This window comes from Bos grunniens, chromosome 23 (assembly GCF_055505025.1).
Source record: "Bos grunniens cultivar Pamir isolate PY7600 chromosome 23, Bosgru_T2T1.0, whole genome shotgun sequence".
NCBI classification, from domain to species: Eukaryota; Metazoa; Chordata; class Mammalia; order Artiodactyla; family Bovidae; genus Bos; species Bos grunniens.
In genome coordinates this window covers 23,127,660-23,136,562 of record NC_141187.1, presented here as the reverse complement: position 1 = coordinate 23,136,562, position 8,903 = coordinate 23,127,660, and the positions used below count along the sequence as shown (strand labels likewise).

The 8,903-nt window shown below is 41.3% G+C and overlaps 1 pseudogene across 1 annotated transcript; it reads right to left on the bottom strand.

The window, feature by feature from the left end:
• Nucleotides 1-5,459: 5,459 nt before the first annotated feature.
• On the bottom strand, nt 5,460-6,275 carry LOC147346925 (PRELI domain containing protein 3B pseudogene; annotated as a pseudogene). Its single transcript, XR_015152750.1, has one exon. The product of XR_015152750.1 is annotated as a PRELI domain containing protein 3B pseudogene (transcript).
• Between the last annotated feature and the right edge of the window lie 2,628 nt (nt 6,276-8,903).

Below are 8,903 nucleotides of genomic sequence, written 5' to 3'. Positions count from 1 at the left end.
TTAGTCACTAAGTTGCCTCCAACTCTTTTGTGACCCTATGGAGTATAGCCCGCCAGGCTCCTCTGTCCATGGGATTTCCCAGGCAAGATAACTGGAGTGGGTTGCCATTTCCTACTTCAGGGGATCTTTTGTACCCAGGGATCAAACCTGTGTCTCCTGCATTGGCAGGTGGGTTCTTTACTACTGAGCCACCAGGGAAGTCCATCCAGGACTGTGCCAACCTGCAAATATCTTGGAGGCAGTGATGGTGTCTTATTGGACTCTGCATGCTTTAACCCTCAACACAAGAAACATGGTGCCATATCTGGCACACTGAAGGAAATTAATAAAATTAAGTAAGTAAACAAATAGGTAATACTTTAACTGTTCATTTTTTATTTTATTCTCCATCAAATAAAAAAATACAACAAAAATAAGCATTTTTAGCTTATTTTCAAATTAAGAGACAAAGAATTATATGATTAATTAAATTAGTATTCTTCCTCTGTTTTCATCAAATTCAGTTGATAATCCTGTGTCTCTAAAGGCTAGGGTCTGTTTCCAAGTGTGAGTAGTATGCTGCTGCTAAGTCTCTTCGTTCGTGTCCGACTCTTTGCGACCCATAGACGAAAGCCCACCAGGCTCCCCCGTCCCTGGGATTTTCCAGGCAAGAGCACTGGAGTGGGTTGCCATGTCCTTCTCCAATGCATGAAAGTGAAAAGTGAAAGGGAAGTTGCTCAGTTGTGTCCAACTCTGAGCGACCGCATGGACTGCAGCCTACCAGGCTCCTCCTCCATAGGATTTTCCAGGCAAGAGTACTGGAGTGGGGTGCCATTGCCTTCTCTGGTGAGTAGTAATAGTTTCTCAATAAGTAATATTATACAACAATTCAAATTAAGTAATTTGGGCCTTTGGATAAGCACCTCACTTTTTTTCATAATCCCTCTTGGTCACTTAATTATAATGTCTCAAAAGTGAGTATATATACATATATATATACACACACACACACACACACAGGCCAGTGACAGAGTTCAGGAAGGGTTATAATTGCAATAACTTAAGCTGATGAGGAACTGAAGAAAGACTGAAATGCAGTCATTAGTAATATGCATTTCTTAAAATCTATAAAAGGTTTGATGATTTACTATAGGAATATAGAGAAAGCAGTGGTGAATCATGCCTGAGCCAGAAAGCCTTGGAAAGTTTCAATGAAAAGAACACATTTGAATCAGGGCTTAAGTGGTGACACAGATTTGATCAAATCAGAGGGGCAGGATTTTAGGTAGGAGAAATTGCATCAGCCATGGTGCTGTGACATGGATGTGCCTCGAACAATAACTAAAGAGCCAGTGGGACTGGCAACAAGGACCTCTAGGTGACTTCCGAGCAGGTGTGATGGATGTTAAGGAATGGATTATAAAAATATTCTGATACACTGGTATACATTGGGTTTGAGGGAGACCAGAAGCAGGTATAAGTGTTAGAAGCCATTGTCCTGGTGAGAAATTATGGGGAGTGGAATAGGCCAGTAGCAGTGAAAAAAGGGCAGAAGAAATGAGAAAGTCTAAGAGGACATTAACATTTTCTAGCTTTAGTGGCAAATAAATTATGATCATTTATATGCTATGGAGAGCTCAGGAGAGGGAACTTTTTTTTTAATGGAGTAGAGATAAAAGTTTTTAAAGGCAGGAGTGTCAAATGGTGCAGTAGGATGAAGATTAAGTAGTTATCATTTGGGGTGACCATAAACACTTTTCACTTTTGTGGGAAAACATAAGCCGCTGATTCCTATTTCTATCACTGCTGTTCCCCTAGTCAATCTGGAACCATGAAATAATATTTAGTGCTAAACAGCCTATGCAGAATTGGAAAAGAATGTTTCGTTGATTGCTGTATCCCGTGTCAACTGATTAGCTTGTCTTCTGTGTGGATCAGCTGCTGGGGACACTGGTTGCTCACAGGAGCAGCTGTTGTCATTGATTCTGCTCCAAGCAGTAGGTGAGCTGGAGTCAGATTGTGCTGCAGAGGTGAAGGAGAAGGGAGATGGAACTTGAAAGGGAGACAAATTTTTACCTCTACTGTCATAAGGTTTTTTTTTTTTTTTTCCTGGACCTGAAAACTAAACTGACATAATACAGATTAACATGAGGAAAGCTAACAAATGTATGTGGTTTATGTGATGCATGAGATTTCTTAAGGCAAAAAGGACCCAAAGAAATGATGAAACCTAAATATTCTTTTCACTAGGTTGAGCAAAGACAGACAATTATGGAAAAGTAATTAAAATATATGGGGAGGCTAAAGGAAGACAAAACTTCTTTTAAGTAGGTCTGTTTGTACAGAATTCTCTTGACTTTGACTCCCATGGAAGAATGTTCTCTTGGTACAGTTCAATTCAGTTCAGTTGTTCAGTCGTGTCTGACTCTTTGTGGCTTCACGGACTGCAGCATATCAGGCTTCCCTGTCCATCTCCGACACCCAGAGCTTACTCAAACTCATGTCCATCGGGTCGGTGATGCCATCCAGTCATCTCATCCTCTGTTGTCCCCTTCTCCTGCCTTCAGTCTTTCCAAGCCTCAGGGTCTTTTTCAATGAGTCAGTTCTTGGTACAGAGAAGGCATCTTTCACAAACGTGTTTTATCTTCTGTTTTTAGAAAGAAGTGGGGAGATGAGAATGGCTTTCTCTTATCTGTTATTTTTTTAAGTTCCTTTCAGTTCAGTTCAGTTGCTCAATTGTGTCTGACTCTTTGTGACTCCGTGGACTGCAGCAGGCCAGGCCTCCCTGTCTATTACCAACTCCCAGAACTTGCTCGAACTTATGTCCATTGAGTCCATGATACCCTCCAACCATCTTATCCTCTGTCGTCCCCTTCTCCTCCCGCCTTCAAACTTTCCCAGCATCAGGGAGAAAGGTTGTTGTTGTTTCACGCGAAGACACGGGGATTCTTGGCCCTCGGAGGAGAAGAATTCAATCTGGGGCCAGAGATGAGACTTGATCGCTCAGAGCTTTTGTGTAATAAAGTTTTATTAAAGTATAAAGGAGATAGAGAAAGCTTCTGACACAGGCATCAGAAGGGAGCAGAAAGAGTACCCCCTTGCTAGTGTTAGCAATGAAGTTATATACTCTCCAATGAATCCAAAGAATGTCTGGAGGTTATAAAGACCTCACCAGACCTACTCCCATAATTTACATTTTAAAATAACAGAATTAGCCAGAAGGTTTAATCCAGAGACTATCCTCAGGCAGGATACATTATTGTTATATAATCCTAAGGAATGTAGAGAAGGAAAAGTTTGTCGTTTCTTCCTCCTTGAGAATTCCAGACACCTCTCTCCTTGGGGACCCCTAGACTTCTTATCAACCTGCCTAGGAAATGACTTTCTCAAGGGTCTTTTCCAACAAGTGAGTTCAGTGCATCAGGTGGCGAAAGTATTAGAGTTTCAGCTTCAGCATCAGTCCTTCCAATGAATATTCAGGACTGATTTCCTTTACAATGGACTGATTGGATCTGCTTGCTGTCCAAGGGACTCTCAAGAGTCTTCTCCAACACCACAGTTCAAAACCATCAATTCTTCAGCACTCAGCTTTCTTTACAGTCCAACTCTAACATCCATACATGACTACTGGAGAAACCATAGCTTTGACTTGACGGACCTTTGTTGGCAAAGTAATGTCTCTGCTTTTTAATATGCTATCTAGGTTGGTCATAACTTTTCTTCCAAGGACCAAGTATCTTTTAATTTCATGACTACAGTCACCATCTGCAGTGATTTTGGAGCGCCGCCCCCCCCCCCCCCCACCAAATACAGTCTGTCACTGTTTACATTGCTTTCCCATCTATTTGCCTTGAAGTGATGGGACCAGATGCCATGATCTTCGTTTTCTGAATGTTGAGCTCTAAGCCAACTTTTTCACTCTCCTCTTTTACTTTTATCAAGAGGCTGTTAAGTTCTTCTTCACTTTCTGCCATAAGGGTGGTGTCATCTGCATATCTGAGGTTATTGATATTTCTCCTGGCAATCTTGATTCCAGCTTGTGCTTCATTCAGCCAGCATTTCTCATGATGTACTCTGCATATAAGTTAAATAAGCAGGGTGACAATATACAGCCTTGATGTACTCCTTTCCCTATTTGGAACCAGTCTGTTGTTCCATGTCCCATTCTAACTGTTGCTTCCTGACTTGCATGCAGATTTCTCAGGAGGCAGGTAAGGTGGTCTGGTATTCCCATCTCTAGAAGAATTTTCCAGTTTGTTGTGATCCTCATAGTCAAAGGCTTTGGCATAGTCAATAAAGCAGACATAGAAATTTTTCTAGAACTCTCTTGCTTTTTCCATGATCCAACAGATGTTGGCAATTTGATCTCTGGTTCCTCTGCCTCTTCTAAATCCAGCTTGAACATTTGGAAGTTCACGGTTCAGGTACTATTGAAACCTGGCTTGGAGAATTTTGAGCATTACTTTGCTAGTGTGTGAGATGAGTGCAATTGTGTGGTAGTTTGAGCATTCTTTGGCGTGGCCTTTCTTTGGGATTGGAATGAAAACTGACCTTTTCCAGTCCTGTGGCCACTGCTGAGTTTTCCAAGTTTGTTGGCATATTGAGTGCAGCACTTCCACAGCCTCATCATTTAGAATTTGAAATAGCTCAACTGGAATTCCATCACCTCCACTAGCTTTGTTCCTTTAGCTCAAATAATCCTTATGCCAAAGTGACGTATTTGAGGGTAGCATATTCTGCCCTGCTGCATCCCATTCAGTAGAGTCATCACCTATGAAATAAATAAGGAACAACTGTGAACCTGAAAATCCAAGAGGGTTTTCCTCTTGCTGTTCTGTGAGGTTCATTATAGTTTGTATTCAGTTAAGAGAGTTGATAGTAACACTATATTTAGTTATTTCATTTTATTTATTTATTTATTTTTCTGGTAATGACTTTATTTCTTCAGTTAACATAACCAGCCCACGATACAGCATACTAAATCATAAAGTACAAATCCAAGGAAGGTAATACCTTTACTAAGTTACAAAACTTTGGCAAATCAGTACAGTACTCTTTATAACACAATAAAATGTACTTTTGTTGGAGTCATTTATTACTTTCGTGATAATTTTTACTCCAAAAAATGTTGAGTATGAAATTAAAGCATTGTAATTTTTAATGGTGGTTTATAGCAAATTATTTCACACAGTTAACGTCTTTTTAAAACGATAGTTTCTCCTTTAACAGTGAGTTCCCTCATGGAAGCTCTCCAAGTTTACCGCAGCAGGGCAGTCTTGCATATGCAGAAGGGGCTCTGCTTGGTTCTGGGGTTGGTCCAAAGCCAGGTAGAGTTCCAATGCATGACAAGCTTTAAAATTCTACCTTAAGGAGGTTTCATCAGCCAATACCAATTTCCAAGCATACTTTTCAAAAAGCTTAAAATTTTGCATAAATACCGGAATCCTCAAAATCAGTCATTTCAGACAATACTAATTTCAGCTGATCCCTTTTATTTAGAAACCCTGCACCTCTGTTTGATCAAGTCACATAGCTTTTCTTCAGCTTATTTAAAAAAAAAAATTCTACCTAAAATAGAGTTGTACTTTTTCAATAACAAATAAATATACTGCCAGCTTGTAGAGAGCTGGGGAACTGGGTGCCATCTATCAACCTCCATTATCATTTCTCCACAAATGCTGTTGCCGCCATTGGTGTCTCTATGCTTCCTCTTGCTGAAGCTGTCAGTCCCTCAATTTCTGCATTTAATTTATGTATTACCCACTCCATTGCTTCTCCGCCTTTATTAGCATTTGATGATATCGTACTTGCCATCAGCCCTTCAAGGTAACTGCCGAGACTGACTCCTTTCACAGTAATTATGGCTTCTTGAGTCAAAATAGTTTTTTCTGGGTCTTGAGGATGTGGTTTGTATATAAGTCTCTCATCTACTGAAACCATATTTGTAAATGAAATATTTGTAGGTTTAAGTTCCATTGTTTTCTCTACGGGATCCACTACAGAATGTTCTTGCTCATATGTTTTGGTTCTTGCCACATCAATAATAGACTTCACAATGGAAGGCAGTCCCCACTCTGTGCTGAGAAGTATGGCTATGCAACTTTCCAGAGGGATCTATGTGTCTGTCCAGTACATCAACTCCAACCACACTCGGATTCATAGGATTTGGGTATTTCTGCATTGCAGCTGTTGTAACGGTTTCCCATGGATGGTCAAAGACGTGCTCCGAAGTCCAGATCTTCATGGTGTCGGTGGCCAGCACGATGTCCGGGCGGTGCTAGGGCACAAATGAGGCAAAGAGCTATATTGAGTTATTTCATTTTAAATCTTGTATTTTTACACCTTCTCTCTAATAGTCTATATTCTTAAACACTTTAAAATTACGTAATCCAGGGTGAAAGACTGGAAAAAATTGTTAAATTTACCTTTGTTCACATTATAAAAATTCTGAGGAAAATGTATGGATGTGTTTGTAGTGTATCCTATAATATCAGGTATGATACTGTTATGGCTGAAGAATGTTGTAAATACTAATCTGCCTGCAATGTGGGATACCCAGGTTTGATCCCTGGGTCAGCAAGATCCTCTGGAGAAGGGAATGGCTTCCTAACCCCATGGAGAGAGGAGCCTGGTGGGCTACAGTCTGTAGGGTTGCAAAGAGTCGTGCATGACTGAGTGACTAACATTTAATCAGAAAGATCAAAATAGAGAATCACCTGGAATAAAAAGTCCTGCGTTTGAGAAAATTTAAAAGGTAGTTGTTGGGCTACCATCTTATTGGTTCTCTCTGTTGGGCCGAACGGTGGGAACTAAAAGACCATGCAGTGAATCTCATGATTTTTTCAAGGAGTGGACTTGGAGGAGGTGGAGGGTTGCAAACTAGATTACATTCCTTTCTCAAGAAATAAACCAGAGGCGAACGAAAACAAACAAGCTAACGACTTCAGCAGGTTTACGACCCAGTCTCTTATCTTGCTGTAGAGTCAGAAAATTTTATTTATTGTCTTTTGTACATAATTATTTACTGTTGTCTAGAATAGCATTTTCGGAGAAGACAATGGCACCCCACTCCAGTACTTTTGCCTGGAGATTCCCGTGGATGGAGGAGCCTGGTAAGCTGTAGTCCATGGGGTCGCAAAGAGTCAGACACGACTGAGCGACTTCACTTTCACTTTTCACTTTCATGCATTGGAGAAGGAAATGGCAACCCACTCCAGTGTTCTTGCCTGGAGAATCCCAGGGACAGGGGAGCCTGATGGGCTGTCGTCTATGGTGTCGCATAGAGTTGGACACGACTGAAGCGACTTAGCAGCAGCAGCAGCAGAATAGCATTTTATTCCTGCCTTTGCCGAGTGTATTTTGTGTGCTACAGGTGATCATCTGTGCTTCCATTACCATCCTTCCTCTGACCTCCAGGTGCTGGCCTCTTCCCATGTTTCTTGAAAAGTCAAAGGTGTGAGTCTTGTTAAACAAATTTTATTTTTCTTTCTTCCTAAGGACATTTATAAATACATATATTGCTCTTGCTCTGAATTATCTTGATCTCCCAACAAGGTGAAAGTAGACATTTATGTTTTTTTTTTTCCCCCAGCCCTTGGTATTTGTTCTTATTGCTCATAGCAATATTTTAGCTCACTTTAATTTATTGTACTAGTGTTCTTAATCCCTCAAAGTCACAATTCTATTCAGGAAGACAAAAAATATAAAGTGATAAGATGTCTCAGTATCTCAAAATACAATAAAAATGGAACTGTCATTGCCCAGTTTCTCTAGAAAGGAGAGCCTGGGGCAAAGATAAAAGTGATAACACAGCAGTTTCGAAGGTGAAACCCAGCCCAGCCCAGCATGGGTGAGGAGAGCGAAGTGAGGTAATGGTAGGGGTGAAGCAGCAGGAGTGCATGGCCAGGCTGGGGACTGCTTCTTGGCACGCTGCATCTAGGCGTACCAGCTTAGCAAGGACATTGCTGGCCACAGACCAGCTCTGAAGGGTGACAATGAGTAACAGATTGTGACTCTGGGCACCGAAAGGAAGGAGGAAGGAGGAAGGAGCAGGAACTTATTTACGTAGCTCTCTCATTTTTGAGCTTCCCCAGTGTCTCAGCTGTAAAGAGTCTGCCTGAAATGCAGGAAGTACAAGTTCGACCCCTGGGTTGGGAAGATCCTCTCGAGGAAGGCACGGCAGCTGACACCAGTTTTCTTGCCTGAAGGATCCCATGGACAGAGGAGCCTGGTCGGCTATTGTCGCAAAGAGCTGGATGTGACCGAGCACACATGCTCTAATTTTTGCTTCCCATAAGTAAGAGTTTACTCTTTGTGAGAGTCAACTACTTCATATTCTGGGAGGCATCATTTGGCTCTTACTGTTTTTTCCTATGATATGATGCTTCATCTAAATTTAGATGAAGAAGGAGGCAGAAACTCTGACCAGGCAGCAGATTGGCCTGGCTGTGCACAATCAAGGGTTCAGAGCTTGGCATTCTCAGGACAAGTGACTGGTTGGCCTCAGGCAGGGGACTGAAGGACCCCAAAACTCCATTTAGTACGGCAGCTGTGCAAGTGAGCCAGTATCCAGGAGACTGCTGGCACCAAGGGAATCTGAGATTTGTGTCTCATAAAATAAGCTGGATCTTTAAAAATAACAACTAAGCGATCCATAGAGATGTGTAAAAGAGATTTATCAGGAAGTCTGTCAAATGTAGTGAATGCAAAAAAATGACGATTTGAAGTTGAGTAGCTTCTCTTACAATCACACTCTCAAGATTTTGTGCACATGACACTTTGCAATGTTATTTGGATCCCTTTTTCTTCATTGACATGCGTGTCACAGGCTCTGCAATGAACATAGTGAGGAATTTTGTGCCTCAAGCAATGCCCTGACCACACACTGGGAGAAAAATCAGAGCCATATAAGGAAATCCAGCAGA